The sequence below is a fragment of the Heterodontus francisci genome, chromosome 44 (assembly GCF_036365525.1).
Source record: "Heterodontus francisci isolate sHetFra1 chromosome 44, sHetFra1.hap1, whole genome shotgun sequence".
Classification (NCBI taxonomy): Eukaryota; Metazoa; Chordata; class Chondrichthyes; order Heterodontiformes; family Heterodontidae; genus Heterodontus; species Heterodontus francisci.
In genome coordinates, this window is record NC_090414.1 from 8,289,752 (window position 1) to 8,299,359 (window position 9,608).

The 9,608-nt window shown below is 43.0% G+C and overlaps 1 long non-coding RNA gene across 1 annotated transcript; it reads left to right on the top strand.

Moving 5' to 3' along the window:
- The first annotated feature begins 1,454 nt into the window (after positions 1 to 1,454).
- On the top strand, positions 1,455 to 8,031 carry LOC137355932 (uncharacterized). The gene is made up of 3 exons (XR_010970984.1): positions 1,455 to 1,541; positions 2,752 to 2,862; positions 7,982 to 8,031. It is a non-coding gene; the product is annotated as an uncharacterized lncRNA (long non-coding RNA).
- The last annotated feature ends 1,577 nt before the right edge of the window (positions 8,032 to 9,608 follow it).

Consider the following 9,608-nt stretch of genomic DNA (forward strand, 5'->3'; position numbering starts at 1 on the left):
AAATTTCTCATAATAATATTGTGTTCTTATAGAAATAGCTCTCTCTCTCTATTATTACGAAAGTTTCTACAGCTGGGATACCACAGGCCTGTTATCTCTGTCAAGGCACGACCAGCACAGAAAAAAGATCCCTAAAGATAATAAGATGGAGGCTTTTACCATCTCTAGACAAGTGCCTGGTAGAAATCTGCAAACTATACCAAGCACGAGATAAGGTGAAAGGTGACTTTGGGGATCAGAGTGTTGGAAAAGGGGGAGGTGACCACCCGACATCCCAGGTACATCTCCTGTATTCATTGGTTAGAAGCTTTGGAATAAGTGATTGACATAGGGTGATCTACCAGACCCCCAAGGTAAAATATATCGATGGATGCTCAGAAGAGCAGATACAGCATCCCCCTTCTGGCAGACGATGGACAGTTTCGTGGCAGCTCGGCTAAATGGAAGTGCTGAAAACAGAGAGAAAGAGAGAGAGAGAGAGAGACTGACTGCCCTTGCAGCTGCAGAGAGTGGCAACAAAATTATCTGCCATGGATAGTATACTTCTTCTGTCTATTTAGCTTATGTATCGTATCTAAACTGTAGCTTCTTCATAAGCTTGATATTTCAAAATTACTTTTTGTTTCTGGACCACGTTTGTTGGGTAAACTGTGAATCCCGAACCTAAATCCTACACTATGTACATGAGTTTTTTCTCACAGTGACGCAACACACCACAGGGCGGCACAGTGGTGCAGTGGTTAGCACCACAGCCCCACAGCTCCAGGGACCCGGGTTCGATTCCGGGTAATGTCTGTGTGGAGTTTGCAGGTTCTCCCTGTGTCTGCGTGGGTTTTCTCCTGGTGCTCCGGTTTCCTCCCACAAGCCAAAAGATTGGCCATTATAAATTGTCACTAGTAAAGGTAGGTGGTAGGGAAATATCGGGACAGGTGGGGATGTTTGGTAGGAATATGGGATTAGTGTAGGATTAGTATAAATGGGTGGTTGATGGTCGGCACAGACTCGGTGGGCCGAAGGGCCTGTTTCAGTGCTGTATCTCTAATCTAATCTAATCTAATACCAAAGAACAATCGGTTCCTTGCTCATACTTACAACTGATACTGTCACAGAATCAGACAACTTAATCCAGCTTCTCTTCAGCTGAATTCCACTTGCGGGCCCAGAACCCAGTAATCAGTTGGAATTTGTTTCGCCTGATACCTGGCGTTTTCCTCTTTCCCTCATTTATCCCCAGTCTGTGGCAGGTGAATACATGAGTATGCAGAAAAACAGACGCATAGACATACACGAACAAACCTATTCCTTATTCACAATACCTGGCTTTGTCTCCTACTATCACCATCTCTGTGATGTGGATGTGTTTGCAGATAATTTACTGTTAAACGCTCCTAGGTTGGACCAAAACGGTAATCTACCCACCCTCCTTCCGACAGGTTCTGTCAGGAGCGGCAAGGGTTCACGGGCTGGTTTGTACCAAGCAATTTATGAAGAGATTGTGAATATTCCACCAGGCAAGGATTCCTCTCAGATCCGGCGTTCAGGTCTGTGTTTTATATTTTATGCCGAATTTTCACTGGACACATGTCACTTCCCTTTAAATACCCCATTTTAAGAGTCAGTTTACTGACTGACCGCTGTCAGAAATTCGCTCACTATCTATCTCCATGTGAAGGAGTCCTATCACAGTGCGAGAGTCTTTATATCTGTGTGTATAGTAAGACGAGCTATGGGTGTGGGAAGATTCCCAACGGTTGGTATTGCTTCAAGAACGTGTAACTAGCAACGAAAATCGTTGTTTCATTTTCCCTTCCGGCTGCACACGGACTGCCTCAGATACCTGAACCCCTGAATAATAAACACATCGGTTCTTCATATTATTTTTTATGTCATAGTATCTCAAAGAGCAACGGAAAGTCATAAATCGACTGAAACTCTCTTCAATCTTTCATTTATCGTCACATCCTTGATAGCATTTTCTGTGTCTGCTGCCGTTGCAGTCTCTGTCACTATCATTTCATTATATTCTCTTTAAGCTAGACCATAAATAATCACTGCTCCCATGAGGAGAGAGTCACATTCTCTCAGATTTTATTTCTCTAGGGGACTGGATTTCTGGATCAGAACACGTTCCCATCAGGAACACTTTACCTGAAATCTGTGGCTTCTACAAAAACTTATTCTAACACTTTCTATTCTGAGTTGAACATTAATCTACAAATTCTGCTTCACCATACTGGAGCAACAACACTACCGAATCAATAAAAGTTTTGTCTTGCGCTAAATTTGGGGAGCGATTCAACCATTGAGATAAATTTCTCGGTTTAAAGCAAAACGCATCCAGAAGAATAAATCCGATATTCGTCTCCTTGCTCTCCTTTCTGGCCCTTTTAGAGTCACCGACGGCCGTTTGAGACTCTGAAAGGAAGACAGACAGGGACAGGGTGGACAGATACTGGATTACGAAACTATCCTAACCGCCTATGTTTTGCACTATTATCTCTGCTCTGATGTCTGAAATCTGACTCACCAGCTGTATTGAGTATTGTTCGGACTGCTCGCTGGCTGATCCAACATTTATTGGCCATCCCTCGTTGCTCTTGAACCGCTGCAGTCCCTGTGATGAATGAAGTTCCACATTCGTGTCTGATACAAAGTCCCAGGACATTGTCACCAGATGATGACAATATTATGTTATCTACTCGAACGTCCCAATTAATTTCTCCAATAACCATCCATGTTTGTGTTTAACAGTTTCTGATTCCATTGAGTCCCTCAATCAGATTGAATATTACACCAGCCACAGTTTGGGTGACACGGATCCTGGATCAGAAAATCCTGACGGCAACTCCTCCAGTATTCAGGGTGGGTACATTTTTACTTGTTACCATCACGCTGTCTGCTTTCTAAAATCAACAGCAAACTACATCAGAACTTACATGCCATAAAATGATGATGCCGAAGACGCGTAGATTTGCCTACTAATCTCAATGAAAAAAATTGAGAAATAATTTGGACTTTTACAACATAATACCTATTGCCCCCAGTATTATAATGGAATGAAACATTCAATTCATTATGTTTTCTGACACTGTTGTCTGGGTGGTCAAATGTGAAAATTGTGCACATGTTTGATGGGTGATTCAAAGGGATATATGTGACTTTAAAACGGAGGGCAGAATTTTGTCACAGCAATGGCCAAAGACTGGGAGGCAAACTTCCGGTTGATAACGGTGCAAAGGAAGCCCGACGTCTTTACAACACTAGGTGATATTCCCGGAGTCGGCCAAGCTGGTGGGTGCAGGCCGCACTCTAAGGCGGCGGGCAGGTAACTGAGCATTTAAAAGAGGAAAATCATGGCAAACTTCCAAGCTATTCACAGCTTTATGAACGGTGCTTGAGAACAATGGAGTTTCAGAGACTCGCCACCAATAAGGAGGCGCAACAGACGACCATTAGACATACGAATTAAAAACAGAAGTAGGCCACTCGGCCCTTCGAATTTTCTCTGCCATTTAATAAGTTCATGGCGAAACTGATTATTCCACATCTACCTACCTGCCTAACATTTCACCCCCTTGCTTATCAAGAAACTATTTACCTCTGCCTTAAAAATATTCAAAGACTCTACTTGCAGCACGTTTTGAGGAAAATAATTCCAAATACTCACAACCCTCTGAGAGAAAGATATTCTCCTCATCACTGTCTTAAATTGGCAGCCCCTTATTTTTAAACAGTGACCCCTAGTTCTAGATTCTCGAACAAGGGTAAACATCCTTTCCATATCCACCCTGTCAAGACCCCTCAGGATCGCGTATGTTTCAATCAAGTTGGCTCTTACTCTTCTAAATTCCAGTGGATACAAGCCTAGCCTGTCCAGTCTTTCCTCCTAATAGGGTCCACCCTTTCCAGGTATCAGTCTAATAAATATTAACCGTACTGCCTCCAAACGCATTGACAACCTTCAATGAATAAGGAGATCATTTCTATACACAGTACTCCAGATGTGGTCTCACCAATGCTATGTATAACTGAAGCACAACCTCCCTACTTTTGTATTCAATTCCACTAGTGATAAGCAATAACATTCTATTATCTTTCTTAATTACGAGCTGAACCTGCATACTAACCTTTTGTGATTCAAGCATTAGGACACTCAGATCTCCCTGCATCTCAGAGCTCTGCAATCTCTCACCATTTAGACAATATGTTTCTTTTTTATTATTGCCGCCAAAGTGGACAATTGCTCACTTTCCCCCATTATACTCCATTTGCCAGGTCTTTTCCCACTCACCTAACCTATCGATATATATTTATACCCCCATTGTGTCCCATTCGTAAGTTACTTTCCTACCAATCTTTGTGTCATCAGAAAATTTCGCAACCATACCTTCTGTCCCTTCATCTAATGCATTTATATAAATTGCAAAAGTTGAGCCCAAAGTACTGAACCCTTTGGCACACCTTTCGTTACATCTTGCCAATCAGAAAATTAGCCATTTATACCTACTCTGTTTCCTGTTAGCTAGCCCATCTTCTATCCATGCTACTATGTTACCCCCGATACCACGAGCTTTTATTTTAAGCTATAACCTTTTATGTGGCACCTTATCAAATGCCTTCCGGAAAACTAAGTACAATACATCCGCCAGTTTCACTTTATCCACAGTAACTACCTCAAAGAATGCCAATAAATTGGTTAAACACGATTCCCTTTTTACAAAACCATCTTAACTCAGCCTGCTAACCTTGATTTTTTCTAATTGCTGTGCTATAATGGCTTTAATAAAAGCTGCAAACATTTTCTCTATGATATATGTTAAGCTAACTGGCCTGTAGTTTGCCGTTTTCTGTCTCCCTCCGTTTTTGAACAAAGGAGTTACATTCAATTGTACTTCTTTCAATCTAGTATACTGTATTCGCTGCTCACAGTGTGGTCTCCTCTACATTGGGGAGACCAAGCACAGACTGGGTGACCACTTTGCGGAACATCTCCGCTCAGTCCGCAAGCAGGACCCTGAGCTTCTGGTTGCTTGCCATTTCAACACTCCCCCCTGCTCTCATGCTCACATCTCTGTCCTGGGATTGCTGCAGTGTTCCAGTGAACATCAACGCAAGCTCGAGGAACAGCATCTCATCTACAGATTAGGCATACTACAGCCTGCCGGACTGAACATTGAGTTGAATAATTTCAGAGCATGACAGCCCCCCATTTTACTTTCATTTTTAGTTATTTTTTCTTCCTTTTTTTAACATTCTTTTTTTACATTTTTTACAATCTTTTTTTGCATTTATTTCATTTCATCTTCGTTTGTTCAGTTTGCTTACACACTGTTTTTTCAGGTTCTTTTTTCAGGTTTGCACTTGCTGCTGTTCAATATTCAGAGTATTTACACCTAATCTGTACTAATGCTTTGTCTTTCAACACACCATTAACATATTGTTTGCCTTTGCTCCGTGACCTTTTGGTCAGCTATGTGGCCTGGTCCAATCTGCACCTTCTCCTTTGTTATCTCTTGCCCCACCCGCACCTCACTTGCTTGTAATCTGTGACTTTTCTAATATTTGTCAGTTCCGAAGAAGGGTCACTGACCCGAAACGTTAACTCTGCTTCTCTTTCCACAGATGCTGCCGGACCTGCTGAGTGATTCCAGCATTTCTTGTTTTAGTTACATTCACTATTTTACAATCTAATGGAACCTTCCCTGAAACTAGGCAATTTTAGAAAATTAAAACTAACTCATCAACTATCTCAGTAGCCACTTCTTTCAACATCCCAGGATGAAGTCCACCAGGACCCGGGGACTTGTCATCCCGCAGCTCCAACAATTTGTTGAGTACCACTTCCCTGGTGATTGTAATTTTCTTGAGTTCCTTTCTCCCTTCCATTTCCTGACTTCCAGCTAATTCTGGGATGTTACTTGCTTCCTTAATAGTGAAAACGATGCAAAATATCTGTCCAATTTATTTGCCATCTCCTTCGTATCCATTATTAATTCCCCAGGCTCACTTTCTATCGGACCAACGCTCTCTTTGTTTTCACTTTTCTTGTTTAAATTTCTATACAAACTCTTACTAACTGACTTTATATTTCTGGACAGCTTTCTCTCGTACTCTAACATTCTCTTCATTGTTAATATTTAAGTCATTCTTTGCTGTTTTTTTATCTTCTGTCTAATCGTCTGCCCTGCTTCCCATCTTTGCACAATTATAAGCTTGATCTTTATGTTTGATACTCTCTTTAACTGTTTTAGTTAACCACAGAATTTTTATTTCTCGTTGAAATGTATCTATTCTGTGTATTCTGAAATATCCCCTTAAATATCTGCCAGTGCATCTCTACTGACCTATCCCTTAACCTATTTTGCCAGTTCCGCTTTAGTTGGCTCTGCTTCCATGCTCTCATTTAAGTTTAAAATACTAGTCTTGGGCTCACATGTCTGTCCCTCAAATTGAATGTAAAATTCAGTCGTATTATGATCGCTGCTACCTCTCTCAGTAAAAGGTCAGTTCTGGCTGCAATCAGCATCGTGGCAGTGTCGTGATGGTATAGAGACATACTGAACCATAGTATGGACAATCTGGAGACTGACCAAACAAGGCAAACACAACGGAGGTATTCAGGTGGAGTGTCCACTCTGACTTGGAACTTATGGATAAAGAGTAAAAAGGATGGAGTCCTTAAGAAATGAGTGCATCAATTTACAATAGGTCTCATCCACTCCGGTTTTGAGGCCTCCCATTGTGGAGGAGCATCAAAGTTGGAGAGAACTGCAGTCTCAGAGAGGGACAAGGATCATGAGGCTGGAAGAGAATGTGGATGAGCAGGGCGTTCAGAGACACCCAGAGAGCGACACGGATCATGAGGCTGGAAGAGAGTGTGGATGACCAGGGCACACAGTAGCACCAGAGAGGGACAAGGATCATGAGACTGGACGAGACTGTGGATGAACAAGGCGCACAGCAGCATGCAACATGCTTCTTTAGTGCAGAAGATGTTAGTCAGTAGAGAGGAGTTACCATCAGAGACTCTACTTCCTGCAAATGTCGGAGCAGCAGTGTCACTGAAGACAGTGCCTCTCAAGGGCGGAGGTCACTGAGCAGTGCATTATGATGGAGGAGGATCTGAATCCAATGAATGGTGGCACCTCTTCTCCAATTTTATTTTCATCCTTTGTGGCATTTGATGCTGCGCGTTTAAGGTTAGGCCCTGCACTCACCTTGCCATATTACATCAGGGAATTGACCCGGGTCCGACACTGCACTCACCTTGCCATACTACATCAAGGCATTGACCCGAGTCCTACACTGCACTCACCTTGCCATACTACATCAGGACATTGATGCGGGTCCTACACAGCACACACCTTGCCATACTACATCAGGACATTGATCCTGTTCTTGCACCGTACTCACCTTGCCATACTACATTCTGGCATTGATCCTGTTGTTGCACTGCAGTCACCTTGCCATGCGAATTCAGGCAATTGAAATACTGTTCCTGCACTGCAGCATCTTGCATGGGACCACCTCACGGCTGTTCACCTCCTCCTGAATCTCCTGCCATGCCCTCTTTGCCTACTTAGCCAGCCTCCTACACCCAACACGAGGGAAATGCACTTCTCTTCTTGCCCTTGCTGCCTGGAGGGGGACTTCCAGGTAGGCATGAGAAAACCTGGGCGCCACCCTTGCGCTGGCTGCTGCCATCTGCTAAACACACCAGTTGTCAGTCCTACCACCCAATGTCTTTTAGAGATCCTGTCTTTCAATCCATTGCTGGCTGTCTTTTTAAGTATGGTACGGGCCTAGGAAGTCTCATCTAACGCGCCAACACATGGTCCTACTATTGCCCAGTCTCTAATCTCACTACACCTGAAGATCACTGTGTACCTTGGCCGGATCGGGTAGATTGATTTCTAATAATATAATTCTAAGTATTCAGTGTTACCTTCTGATTCGAGTGAAAATCATTGTTTCCACTCAGGTCTTCTTCCGGGTGATTATGATGATGTTGAGACTGGAGCCATTGACGCTCAGACTGATCACTTGTTGCGAGACAGTGGGCCTGATGATCTCTTCACACTGACAAGTTCCAGCGGTGATCTCTCCAATCTTGGTGAGTTCAACTCACAGTCACCAGCTCTCTGCCATTACTTTGAATTTCTTTCCAATCGGAGATGTCGTGGTTGACTTAAATTCATGCTGTGTTTGAAGGAAATTAGTTGAAACGAGGTTTGATTTATTTGAGAAAAGGCGTCCTGATGTTACCCAATGCGTGATATCTCTCTTGTTAACACTCCCACTGAAAATCATTCAAGTGTTCAATCTGAACACCCTGATTCAGGGATAGCCGATCCACTTCATCTGCTCTCATCCAGCAGTAAAACACAGCATGCAGAATGGAGCTGGAAAACATTCAGCGGTCAAGAAATTCCGTTCCCCTTTTACATTATTGAGATTTACATAGATTACTGCACTGAAATCCCTTCCAGTATAATCATTAATCCATAATATTTCTTTCCACAGTAGATAGTTCTCAGACCCTCACTGAACCCGCCAAAAGTATAATCATTAATTTACAATCATTCTTTCCACAGGGTACAGCTCTCAGACCCGCACTGAATCCGCTTTCAGTCCAATCATTAATCCAGAATCTTTGAATGCACAGTATACAGCTCTCAGACACTTATTGATGCCGCTTTCAGTCCAACCATTAATTCATAGTTTGGAAACTTTTGGAGAAAATTCTGAAGGAGAGAATCTATCTCCACTTGGAGCGACAAATTTGATTAGCAATAGACAGCATGGCTTTGTCAGAGGGAGGCCCTGCCTAACAAATGTAATTGAATTTTTTGAAGCGAGAACCGAAATGCACATGGGATACAGGGTAACTTGATAAGGTGGATTCAAAATCGGCTTAGCTGTGGGAGACAGAGCGTGATGAAAGATGACTGTTTTAGTGACTGGAAACCAGTGTCCAGTGGCGTACCACAGGGTTCTGTGCTGGGTCCCCTATTGTTTGTCATTTATATTAACGACATAGGTGATGATGTGGGGGGTAGGATCGCTAAGTTCGTGGATGACACAAAGATTGGCCGAGTGGTTAACAGTCAGGTTGAGTGTCTTGGGTTACAGGAAGATATAGATGGGATGGTCAAATGGGCAGAAAAGCGGCAGATGGAATTTAACGCTGAAAATTGTGAGGTGATACACTTTGGAAGGAGTAATGTGACACGGAAGTATTCAATGAATTGCCCGACACTGGGAAGTTCCGATGAACAAAGGGACCAGGGCGTGTTTGTCTATAGATCTCTGAAGGCAGAAGGGCAGGTTAATAGGGTGGTGAAAAAGGCATATGGGACACTTGCCTTTATCAATCGAGACATAGATTACAAATGCAGGCAGGTCATGTTGGAGTTGTATAGATCTTTGGCAAGGCTACAGCTGGAGTACTGTGCGCAATTCTGGTCGCCACATTATAGGAAGGATGTGATTGCATTGGAGGGGGTGCAGAGGCGATTCAACAGGATGTTGCCTGGGATGGAACATTTAAGCTATGAAGAGAGGTTGATCGTCTTGGGTTGTTTTCGCTGGAGCAGAGAAGACTGAGG